Below are 12,798 nucleotides of genomic sequence, written 5' to 3'. Positions count from 1 at the left end.
CTGTGCTCACATAACATGAAAGGCCATCGAGCTCAAATTAACTTCATAGATTAACTTTTTTTTTTTTTAAAGAGAAAAGTGCTTTTATTCATGAGGCTCCTCCCCCCCCCCCATTAAAGTGAATGAGTGGTAGCAACTCAGTATCACACACATATCGTGCAGATATCTCAATTCACTCGATCACAACCAAAAGGCATATTCAGCAACAACTAAATAACACACATTCTATTAACGAGATTGTTTCTTGCACAATTAATGGATGTGTTTCCGACTTGCATGATGTTGCTTGATAGTTTACACATATTTAATCTTTCACAGATTCAATGAGTTTTGGTGAAAAAAACGAGCAAACTCAAAATTTTAATACGAAAAGTAAAGTCGAAAGCCCAACGATATTTATTAGGGCATAGAAAATTCAAGGCTTCATACAAAAAATGATTCCTCTTCCTTTTAATCCGGGGAACCCAGTGCTACATCGTGATGCACTGGAAAGGTGCAGTCAAGTGCCGAGTTCAAATCCCTATATTTTTCTGCAATTTTTTCCATGCACAAAATGTAGAAATAGAACAGCTTGCTTTCTACACTGTATCTAGGGATTAAGTTCAAGTCTATATTTACCCCAAAGATCTTCTATACTTCTTTTTATGGTGAACTTTACCACATATCGGTAACACATGCATACCATACCAGATTACGTTTACTTCAATATCATTGAAGATATGTAAAGAAAAAACAAAATTTAAATTTTTTGATTCAAATCAATGATTTTTTTAAAAAAATCAAGTGATTTAAGCCTGTCAAGTCAGGGTCGTAGCTAGGATTTTTGCCGCTCGGGGGCAAACAGTATATTTTGCCGCCCCCCCCCCACACAACTTTTAAATTTTATTATTTTGGGATGGTGTTCTGTGTTTCCACCTAAAACTGCCGCTTCATAAATTTTTCCGTCCGGAGCAGCCCCCTCTAGTTACGGCCCTGTATCAAGCTAAGGTCTTATATTTAACTGACAGTTATGTTCGAGTCCCTGTATGGATATACAGTCGATTCCCGTTTTAACGGATACCGTTATTGCGAAAATCTCGTTTTAACGAAAACTTTTCTGATCACCCAGATAAGTTCACATAGGAACATTGTAAGAATCCGGAATTTCTTTATAACGAAATTGCAATATTATGAAGTAATTTCTCCGGTCTCTTGGAGTTCGTTATAAAGAGATCCGACTGTATTAGGAAATGTAGTACATCACCAAATGTTTGCACGTTCGCATTAGAACGTGCGGGGTCATACAGTTTCGTAAATGGAACTTTTTCAAGGCGGATTTTTATGTGGTTTTTTTTTGCTTGTTTGTTTCCCCTAAAATTTGTCGTTCCCCTAAAATTTTTATTTTTTGTAAATTGAGTTTGGAATCTCACGCGTTTAGGGAAAAAAAATTCAGTGTATATCCATTAACGTAATACATTTCATTAATGAAACCGATGTTCCCAATCCGGAACATTGGTCGTTAAAAAGTTAACAGCGTCACGGGCCCTCGAACAAGGCTCATAGTGACGGACTCTCATCGCTATAAGACGGGGATTCGCACCCTCACCTGCGGTACAGTAGTGATCGGCTCAACTCGGTTTTCTGTGATTCCCACTTCGAGATACGCATTGAATTTGTTAATTACACATGCGCACATACACCCTGACCAAATCATTCGGCAGTAAATTGCCCATGATGACAGACCGGAATGTTGCTCTGTTTGATTAGTTGGAACACACTTTTTTCGATTAAAATGTTAAAAGTTTGTTTCAGTTCCGCAGAACAGCCTCATTATCAGCAAGGGTTCCACGGAACAGCCTAAGATATAACTATCAAAGATTCCACGAGAAACTTTACGTTGGAAACACCTGCTGTAAAGGGAGGGATCCCCAAACATTTTGCAGCACCTCATCTTATCTTGAGAAGCACACGGAAGTTCCTTAGCACCGGTTTTTTTTTTTCCTTTTTTCCGGAATTACAGCCTCATTACTACAGTTGAATTCCGTTTTAACGAAAACGTTATAGCGAAAATCTCGTTTTAACGAAAAATTTTATAATCCTCCCAGACAAGTTTGCATACGAATAATATAAGAATCTGGAATTCTGTTGTAACAAAATTTCATTATTACGAAGTGATTTCTCCGGTCTCTTGGAGTTCATTATAACGGGATTCGACTGTACTTTCAATATGATTTTATTGCAGAAATATGCCTTTCGGGAAATCACTGCTCTAAGGCATTAACAAACTTTTAATGCTCACGATAGCCTCGCTGCTGTGTTGAGCGGGTTGAACATTGCCAGAACGCGCATGCGCGATATGAGAGGAAGCGATTTCTTCTTGTAAAGTGTGCCTCCGGCTGTTACGCTTGGCAACTTAACGCCAAACGGTATAATATGCACTATTTGCGTATAAGAGCTATATTATTGTCAACTTGATGCAGCTGAACCGCACTGAAATTAAATCAGAAAAAAAAAGGAATGCATTCTTTAGTGAATCAATAAATAATAATTTATTGTACGGGAGCGGCCCCCGTATACCATAGGTGGAGATAGACTTGGAAGTCTGGGGGTGGGGGCACGATGATGATGATGTCAATTCATATATACATTAGATCAGTCGACTCCACCTTTGACACTGCCCCCCGTACCTCCGCCCATGCCCCCCCCCCAGTTTCACTACGTTCGTTGTTTGGAAACAACTTCCTAGCCCCGTGCATCTGACGATTGGTGATAATATAATGAACCACATTTAACCTGTGCAACGGTTTAAAACAATTAAATTACATTAAAATTAAAAAAAATTAAACAGGAGAACAAAAATTTGAGGATCGAACCCACAACTTTCGCTATGTGTGTCTCAAGTTCTAACCGCCGTATCAATTACGGGCGTCGGTTCCTTGTATATCTATTATTATACGTAGCCAGAAAATATGTTGGCGCCAAACAACAGTCGCCAGAAGAGCGCACCAATCACGCGTAGGATAATGTTCAACATGCTCAATATTGCGGCGAGACGCTTTATTATGTTCGGGAATGAGACTAGAATTTTGTACATCATAGCGGCACTTCTACTCAAAAGATTAATTAGCAATCTCATTGCACCGGGCACCATTTGGGACTCGCTGTTCTAGGGCAGCGGTTCTCAACCAGTGCTCCGCGGAGCTCTTGGGGGCTCCTTGTGCACTCTCCAGGGGCTCCGCGGCCTCTCGAGAAATATAAAAAAAAACAGTAAAATTTAAAAAAAATGATTATAAGTGTTTTTAAATAGTAAAAATAAATCAATAATTTTGATGAATAATTAAAAAATGGGCCTACGGGGCTCATCCATAGAATTTTTTTATTAAAAAGGGCTTCGCGAGCCAAAAAAGGTTGAGAATCGCTGTTCTAGGGCATAGTTTCCCAAACTCTTTGTTCCATCACAGCCCCCCCCCATCAGAAATTTCTTTCTCTCTTCACCTCCAACTCTAGTAAACCCATAGGATCCTATGGGTCCGTAGCTTCTATCGCTCCCCCGAACGGTTTCATCGGACACCAGGGGGCGATATTGCCCCCTTTGCTAAGGGTAATAGTTTTTATTTAACATACGGCGAAGACCCCTTTGATCAAAGCGGCTGCTCAAGATTAAAGGCAAAGCTGTATTAATCTTTAACACATCTTTGCCTTTGATCAAATACCAAAGGGATCTCCTCCGCTGTGTTGTAGAAACTTGTACTATACAGTATTTCATTCTAATTTGTTTTATTATGAAAAACAACGACTTTTTTACCTCTAAAGAACCTGTTGCAGTGGTCTATGCACGATCTCCGAAGATGCATCTGAGCGAATTAGCGAATAGTGTAAAACTCCGGACTATCTTCACATTGAGAGCCAGCCCCTGTTTGTTTCAGGAGGTTGAGATGCGAATGATTTCGAAAACCTGTAAAGTGATATTGAAGTCCCGTATAGTAAATGGTCAACCTCTAAAGACCATTAGAGAACATTTTTACTCTTTCCTGGTGAACCAAAAAGAAAGCCTGGTGAGCAGCACGTCCCTCACATCCTGGAGCAGGACCTCTAGGCTGGGATCTTTTGCGGCGGGCCCCACCCTCGTGGGGGACATGAAAGTAAGGGTGGTATGCGTATGCAGTTTGGAACCTTAAAAAATTCAGTTCAATATTTTATGCGCAAACATTCTATTGACAAAATTGTTTCTTGCACAATTAATGAATGTGTTTCCAACTTGCATGATGTTGCTTGATAGTTTACACATATTTAATCTTTCACAGATTCAATCAGTTTTGGGGAAAAAACGAGCAAACTCAAAATTTTAATACGAAAAGTATAGTCGAAAGCACAACGATATTTATTAGGGCATAGAAAATTCAAGGCTTTACACAAGTATTGAATTCAGTTTAAATATATAAAATGGAGTATGCGTAACGGTATTGAATTTAGTTTAAATAAAATGGAGTATGCGTAAGGGGCCGTTCAAGTATTACGTAAGCAAATTTTTAGCCATTTTTGACCCCCCCCCCTTGTCAGCAAAATTTCGTCATCAGCTCTGCCCCTCTGAATCCTAACTCATATTTTCATAAGAGGTGGTTGATTACGTAAGCATTATCCAAACCCCCCTCCCCCCCTTGTCATCAAAAGTCAGCAAGTCGGAAACCCCCTTTCCCCCCCCCCCCCCCGATGATGACGTAATACTTGAACGGCCCGTAACGGTATTGAATTCAGTTTCTCTGATCATGAGTATCAAGCACACACCTGAAAATTTAGTTGGAAAGTTTATTTGTATTATTTCGCAACCTCAAAACCCTAAATAGCGGGAGCTGCTGTCTCACTCAGAAAAGGTTGAAGTTATACGCTATCTACCAATAAGTATTTGGACACCTGTGATAGAAAAGAAAAACTAACTTTATTCAAAATCAATAGTTGGTAGAGCCTCCACGAGAGGCAATTACAGCGTGAACCCTCCGGGGCATACTTTCCACAAGTTCTTGTGTGACGGCTAGTGGTATTTTCTTCCACTCAGCTTGGAGAAGACATGTCAGTTCCTTCACCGATTTTGGACGGGTAGGGCACCCCTTAATTCGGCGATCCAACTCGTCCCAGAGGTTCTCGATGGGGTTCAGGTCTGGGCTCTGGGCAGGCCAGTCCATTCGATGAACCCCATTGGCACCATACCAAGCCTTGGTTAACCTCGCACAATGCCAGCTGGCATTGTCGTCCCGGAAGTAACAGGGGTCCACCCCGTAAAACTGCCACAACGTAGGAAGCACATTGTCATCCAAAGTAGTGCAGTGGGCATCGGCGTTGAGCTTACCATGAATGGGGACCAAGGGTCCCAGTCCATACCAGGAGAGAGGGCCATCGGTTGGGTGCGGTTCTTCCTAATTTCTCTGGACAGCACCCGTCGGTCTCTATCTCCCAGTTTCGTTGGTCTGCCGACTCGGGGCAAATTCCGACAATCACAGCTCACCTTCCACTTCTTAATCACATAGGCCACTGTCGATTTTGGGTACTTCAGTTCGCTAGATATGTCCCTTAAGGATCGGTCATTTTTGTGATACCCGATAATTATACCTTTCTCGAAATCAGAGAGCTCCGAACTGCGCGGCATCTTGCATGCGACTAATGCCGATGTTGTTTCGTACACGATATATACCGGCGGAGGGTATGACGTATCTCAGGACCGCTGATATCGTCATTTGCATAGGTGTCCAAATACTTATTGGTAAATAGTGTAGTAGTTTATAATCGATGTGGCTGATCAGTTCAGAGAAATCTAAGCTCTTTAAATGCCCGTGCAACCTGTATTCCCGCAATACACAGGCCTTCGTACTTGAAAATTCCCCCGGCCGGCCGATGCGTTATGACCAGACCCGGTAAAATAAGCAAGTGCTTAGGGAATCAGGAGAAAAATATTATAATATATATATAAATAATATATATAAATTTTAGCTCCCAAAATATTTAATTTACTTCCTCGGTTAATAAAAGAACAATCTTCATGTACATCTTTGTTTATCAATTTAAAATCTCTCTCTTGGTTGTTAACTCAAGAAGATTTAATTTATCTGTTTGATATTGTAATGTAATCTTCTTTTATGTTGCATACGCTGCTAAATGCCAAATTTTTTTGTTTATCAATTCCATTTCTGTTGCCGCTTATTTCTTGGTGTTATATATATGTGTTTTTTTTTCTTTCTTTCTTTTTCTCTCTCGTTATTATTTATGCCGACAGATATGCATCGGATATTGTTTTGTGGGCTCACAAGCTTGCTTAGCCCCTAAATATTTTGTAACTGTGTTTAAAAATCTTAAATAAAGGAAATTTGAAAAAAAAAAGACAAGTTATCTATTTTTTAAAGTGAAAAGTTCTCTCTTTTTTTTAGCAAATCATCCCGTAGAAAATATTAAAATTTTAAGAGCAGGACAATAAAGTAGAGGACCCACCCAGAACCTCCATAAAGTAGAGGACCGTCTAAACAGCATAATAGCCAAACGGTTTTTCTAAAGCCCCTACCTTGCTAAAAATACCTGTCTATACCGATTTGCGTACTTACTCTCAAAAATTGTAAACAGATCTAGTTGTCATGAGGCTCCCCGGGCCGGCCCATGCGTTAAGATGGTACAGCAGGGATCATCACTCTTTCAAACGTTCTGCTGGTCAAATTAAAACTCTGCCACCGGGGCCCCCAGGCTGGAATCTTTTGCGGGGGCCCCTTCTGTAGTTAATTTATAACGTGGAAAAGCAAAATATGATGAGAACTGTCCCGGGCTAGAGCCCTGTTCGCCCCCCCCCCCTTGTGGGGGCCATGGCCTGTTCCTCATAAGTTCGGGCAAATGTGAATTTTCGGGGCTCCTTATCTTATAGTCTGTGAAGCAGAGGCACACGCAGGGAAAGGAGACATGTGGGTTGTGCCTAAAATACAAAAAGAACCATTTTGTGGGGCCTGGGCACATGCCCCATTTTCCCCGGCGAAAAACGGGCTCTGTCTGCTTCAACTCACTTACCCCTGAAAAGAGCCCCCCCCCTAAAACGGTAGCGAATTCTTGATAGAAATAGATCGGAGCAATGCCAAAGCTTGCTAGAGACACTCCTAGTGGTAGCCTATCTAGGAGGCTTTGGTAGTTTTCGGATTGGAAGGCGGACTCTCGGCTAGTCGTCTTGCAAGTCCCGAGCATAGATTTTGTAAAGGGCCACTGCATATTATACTTATTTTAAAACTTTTGAACATACATTTTGAGACCGGCTCCAGAATGTAAGGGCCCCGATAAGTTAACTAAATAACAGAATGTTACGGGATAAATTTTGCATTGAAGTCCAGAGGAGGATTTATGGTTTTGCCGCCTGTGAGTTTTATAAATCTGCCCGCCCCTCACATTCTAGTCTAATTTTCTTAACCACTCATTCCTCAAATTTGCCGTCACAAGGTACAGTCCGCTTAGCCCCAACTCGTCTATAAGTCACTCCCATGCTTGCATGTGGTCACTTTCTTGGTTACTCATTCACTCTCCGATCTGGTCCGTCACTCTTTGGTCATTCACATGCTTTCACACATTTTGTGCCGTTCTTTTGGTAATTCCTTGATTTGGTACTTCGCCCTCTGTCACTCTTTTCATCACTCACTGACAGGGCCGGATTAACCATTAAGCAAATTAAGCACGTGCTTAGGGCATCAGGAGAAAAGGGGCACCACAAAAAAAAAAGAGGACCTTACATTGTTTTGGAGTATGCAATTTTTTTTTCTGAGCATCAACCATCGAGTGGAAAATCCTAAAATTTTAAAAGCACTTGATTTTACAATTGAAGGTTTTTATCAAAAGACGATTGCTTCAACTAAGAGGGCGGTTGGGGGGTTCTGTTTCCCGGGATGCTGGACTAGGAAGGGCGTCGAGTTAAATAAATTTTATAGCTAAAAATTAGGGGGCTGCCAAAATGGATACAGGACCCCTCAGCAAGTGGCAAAGTATAAATTTCCGCTTCTACTTTTATGGCACTAAGGGTGACACAAACAAAGTTAATCGCAAACAAGAACTCGCGTTAATGCACAGTTTTTGGATTGAGATTTCATTCTATTTCCATAAAGTAAGCCTAGAGCCATCTCAACAGCAACATAGGCCCCGGGTAAAACAAATATTTCTGAACTCCCCCCCCCCCTCCTACCTAGCTATAAATACCTGCCTCCTGATTTGCATACTCACTCTCTCCAAAATTTTAACCAGATCAAATTGTTATAAAGCCTTCTAGACACTTGAGGCTCCCGAGTCGTGGCATCGCAGGCTTCGGACAAAAATTTTTAATCCTTCTGAACACCCCACCTAAAAATACCTTCCTGCCCAATTTGCTTAGCCTACTAACAGGTCCCAACTTAGACTTGACGGTGGGGGGGGGGGGGGCTGAGCAAAAGAGGTAATGGGGGGGGGCCCTCCTCGACTGTGGTCGAAGAGGTGTGTTTACAAACACATAAAAAAATATGCACTATTTTTCTTTCGCACTCTAATGTGAATCATTGATAATGCCATCAATATCTAATTTTTGAGTTGTCTTAGCTTCATTACACAATAAAGCTAGAGATGACAGTTTCTCTTGTAAAAGACTTCAGCAAACTCATGATTTTATCCTTTTTGATAAGAGGATTTCATGTTGATGAAACATGCAAACTTTCTTGTCATCGTTTCATAAATCATTTCATGGTCAAAAAGATGAGAAATTGAGGAATCAAACAAACGATACCTTGAAACATATTTTTGTTGTGAAGTTAATATATTGCAGTTGGTGCATTTTGTACATACTGTGGTAAAGTATAACACATTGGTATAACATTAAAATTAATATTTAATAGGGTTTGCTAATAATGGGCACTTTGGAAATAGTATGATGTAATTTAGGGAAAGTTCATTGATATTTTCAAAATTTTACCAAATAAAATTATTTTTTTTAAATTTGGGGCCCCTAAAGCATGAGGACCTGGGCAAATGCCCATGCGGAAATCGGGCCCTGCCTACTTACAATCGAACATTAACATGTAGCCAGAACATGACCGTAGACAGAAATTTCATTCGGGGGGGGGGGGAACCAAAGTGATAGAACAATAGATTTGGCCATCTTTTTGGGGTCATTCAAGTATTACGTCTGCATCGATAGGGAGGATTTCCGATTTGCTGACTTTTGATGACAAGGGGGAGGGGGGCTTGGATGATATTTACGGCATCAACCACCCTTTATGAAAATATGAAATATTGTTAATGGCATCTTACTCAGTGAGCTAAAAATGTTTTTGATAAATGTTTCACGGATCCTTCAAGTGGTCTGGAAATGTTTCCGGGCCGCTTAAGTGCTGTGGAACTGTGCAACGCATCACTCAAGTGATCCGTAATTCTGCCACGGATTATTTAAGTCATCTGAGAATGTTCCCGGGTAAATTGAGTGATGTAGAACCACACTGGGGGGGGGGGGGGGGGTGGTTAAGTGCTGTAAAATTCTGCCACGTGTCACTAATGGGATCTCTAAATGCGCCACGGATCGTTCAAGTGTTCTAGAATTGTGTCGCGGGTTATTTAAATGATCTTTGAAAGCGCCACAGGCCTACTTCAGTGATCTGAAAATGTGCCACGAGCTACTTAAATGCTCTGGTATTTTGCCACGGATCATTTAAGTGATCTGTAAATGTGCCGCTTAGTTCATTTATGCAAAATTAGATTTGAGGGGGCAAGCCACATCAGATAACCTTCAGGGCCATATTTGGTCCGCGGGTCAAGGGTTTACCATATATGGCTTAAAGGGTGGGTCGCAATAAATTTCTTAGAGAAATTTTGAGCTCTAACCCTTCAAATAGCATTGAAATTAACAGAAAGCGATTATAACATATAAAGGAATTTTCTTTCGAAATTTTAATTTTTTTTTAATGTCTTACATTAAAAAATAATTTTTTCTCGTCTGGGGGAGGTGCACGAGCCCCCTTCCGCATACGTTTCTGATCCCACCAATATGCGTTAGGATGTAGGGGGCAGTGATGACGAAATTTTGCTGACGGGGGTCTAAAATGGCTAAAAATTTGCTGACGTAATACTTGAACGGCCTTTTTCCGGTCATTTTCTCATATTTCGTGGGGCACCAAAATTACTAGTGCTTAGGGCCTTTATATGGGTTAATCCGACCCTGCTAACTGACCAAAAGTGTGTAAAGTAAACTTGTCCCCATAGGCGAAGATAGACTCGGAAGTCTGGTGGGGGCACGGTCATTATCCCCCCCCCCCCGTATCTCCGCCCATTCAAATACTTTCACATGCCTTAGGCCACTCTTTCGGTCATATGAACACTAATTAATCACTCACATGCTTACAAACTTTCTAGGTCAGGGCCTGACAAATCGAGACAAACCTAGGGGCCAACCAAATATTTTAGGAATGAAGCACATTTATTTTGCCTACTAGTAATAATTAATCAAAAGAGCTAGTAATCACACATGGAAAATTTTAGCAAATGCTAATTTTTTAGTAGCTATATAGACCTGCCACCTGGGATTTGTTAAGCCTTAATCTAGGTCACATGCTGACAGATTCCCTTGCTCTCTAGCCAAAAGTATATTAGTGGTTTTACAGCCCGTGGGCTATATAAATTTTACTGTCTTCTCCAATTCTCCACTCATTCTTCAAACTTGCAGCACTAAGCTATAGCTCGCTATATATATATAAGAGAGTGCCCCATCCTCCTCCCCCTCCCAAAAACACAGCGGGCGCGCACACACACTCTCTCTAGTTTAAAACAAAACAATAATACATTAATGAATATGTTAAATAAGTTTGAATCATTTATATAAGAGCCTACATTTTACGTTTATGTTCTGTTTATTTCGAAAGGGTGTGCATTTGTACTGTACAGCAGTGTTTCCCAACCTTTTTGATGTAATGGAGCCCCTGCACCAAAGGTCAATTTTCACACTGCCTCCCCATAAAATCCAAAATGTGTTGTTTTTATAATTTGAATATCATAAAAAAATTGAAGTTTTCACAACACCAAATGCATAATTCATGCAATAATGGTAAACGAAACTGATCCCACGGACTCACTGAGATCCGTTGAAAAACACTGCTGCATAGTGTAGCTTATATGATTTTATTTTTTCCACAATTTAATTCGACATTATAAAGTTTATCTCAAAATACATGCAATATTTTTAGCATGGGTTTTCTTTTCTGTAGCAATTTTTAAAACAGTTACAGTCCAGAGAAGTATGTACATAACAACCATTTATTAAGTGCTTGCCTGTGTACTTCAAGATCGGAAAATATGAATAAGTGTGGGTTTTGGTATGAAAAGAATGTTTTTGATTATAAATGGGTGGGGGAGGGGGGTAGGAAGTGAGAGTAATTATAGTTATCAGGAAATGTGTCACGGGCAATTAAAGTGAGCTAGAAATGTAATAAGAGCTACTTAAGTGATCTATAAGAATGCAGTGGGCTGGTTAAGTGATCTGTAAGTATGCAGTGAGCCATTCAAGTGATCTTAAAGCTTACTGCTGGCCACTCAAGTGATCTGGAAATGCACTGGCAAGACACTTAAGTAATCTACAAATGTGGCATGTGCCACTTAAGTAAACTAGAGGTGAGCAACGGTTCACTAAAGTGGTTCAAAAATGTGCTTGGGATTACTTAAATGATCTGAATACGTGCCACTAGAAGCTTAAACTACCTAGAAACACACAACGAGTCACTAAATCATAGTTTCTAAATCTTTTTGTCCCACTGCCCTCCCGTTCTTTTTTTTCCCTGTCATCGCCCTTTAACTCAAGCGTACTCATAGGATCCTATGCTAAACCAGTAGCTTCTATCGCCCCCCCCCCCTCGACAATGTCATCACCCACCGGGGGCAATATTGCCCACTTTGGGAAACATTGCACTAAAGTAACACAGAAATGTGCTAATGAATTCATCATTCATCCCAATTAATTAATTCTTATTCATCCCAATGAAACGGGCCACTTAAGGGATGTAATCATGTTTCGTGGACTGCTTTAGTGGTTTGGTTATTTGTAAGTGGCGCATCAAATGCCTCGGAGCGTCACATGTGGCCCGCGGGCTATGGGTTGAGCATGTATGGTCTAAACATTGCTTTTAATAGTTACACTAGCACATTTTCCACCGATAGATTAGCAATTTATATGATCGATGTAACGCACCCTAATAGACTCAACTCCACCCTCCTCGAAAATACCAGTTAAATATAGAATAAATTAAAACAAATAATATTATTCATGCATATTCGGTCATTTTATATCATCATGATTTCACATCAAACACGAAACAGCATGATTGAATGATCTAGATACGCACCGAGTCCAGTTATGGATATTTTAACTGCATTGCCGATCACTTACATCATTAAATAGCATGCACCAGGTAGACAAGATGTAAACAACAGGATGTGATGATGATGATGATGGTGGTTGTTATCCAACTACGGTATTTGTATTTAACAACCGATATTTATTTCCGTTTTCGTAAAAAAAAATGATTAAAAATGATAGAATATGAGTTTTTTTTGATGATTTAACGCATCAAAAATCATTTTTATAATTCCACAGATTCATTTTTCAAAAGGCGGTACGACCCAAGATTTTGTGTAGGTCAAAAACAAAATTTAAAAAAATAAGGTTTTTTTGCTTACATTGCGCCCACTGAGCTCATGGAGGAGAGAATAATTATTCTTTCCTCCATGCACTGAGCTATAAGGAAAGGTTTTCTTATAGCTCAGTGATTGCGCCACACACTCATCCAGGGACTCCATGTATCA

At 40.3% G+C, this 12,798-nt stretch overlaps 1 protein-coding gene across 3 annotated transcripts in view; it reads right to left on the bottom strand.

The window, feature by feature from the left end:
- Nucleotides 1–12,616, bottom strand: part of PGS1 (Phosphatidylglycerophosphate synthase 1) — a 56,571-nt gene extending 43,955 nt beyond the window's left edge. Inside the window, exon 1 of one of the 3 annotated variants that reach the window (XM_089241731.1) lies at nt 12,339–12,616. The gene's annotated coding sequence lies outside the window, so the exon portion shown is untranslated. Of the gene's footprint in view, nt 1–3,784; nt 3,935–12,338 lie in introns of those variants that run through there. The other 2 variants (XM_089241732.1, XM_089241733.1) reach the window with 2 other exon arrangements.
- Between the last annotated feature and the right edge of the window lie 182 nt (nt 12,617–12,798).

The sequence above is a fragment of the Pholcus phalangioides genome, unplaced genomic scaffold, assembly GCF_987345545.1.
Source record: "Pholcus phalangioides strain wild (caught in Gottingen) unplaced genomic scaffold, Ppha-v1.0 ptg000014l_1, whole genome shotgun sequence".
Taxonomy (NCBI): domain Eukaryota; kingdom Metazoa; phylum Arthropoda; class Arachnida; order Araneae; family Pholcidae; genus Pholcus; species Pholcus phalangioides.
Note: the sequence above shows the minus strand (reverse complement) of the source record. Positions and strands in the feature narration are given on the sequence as shown.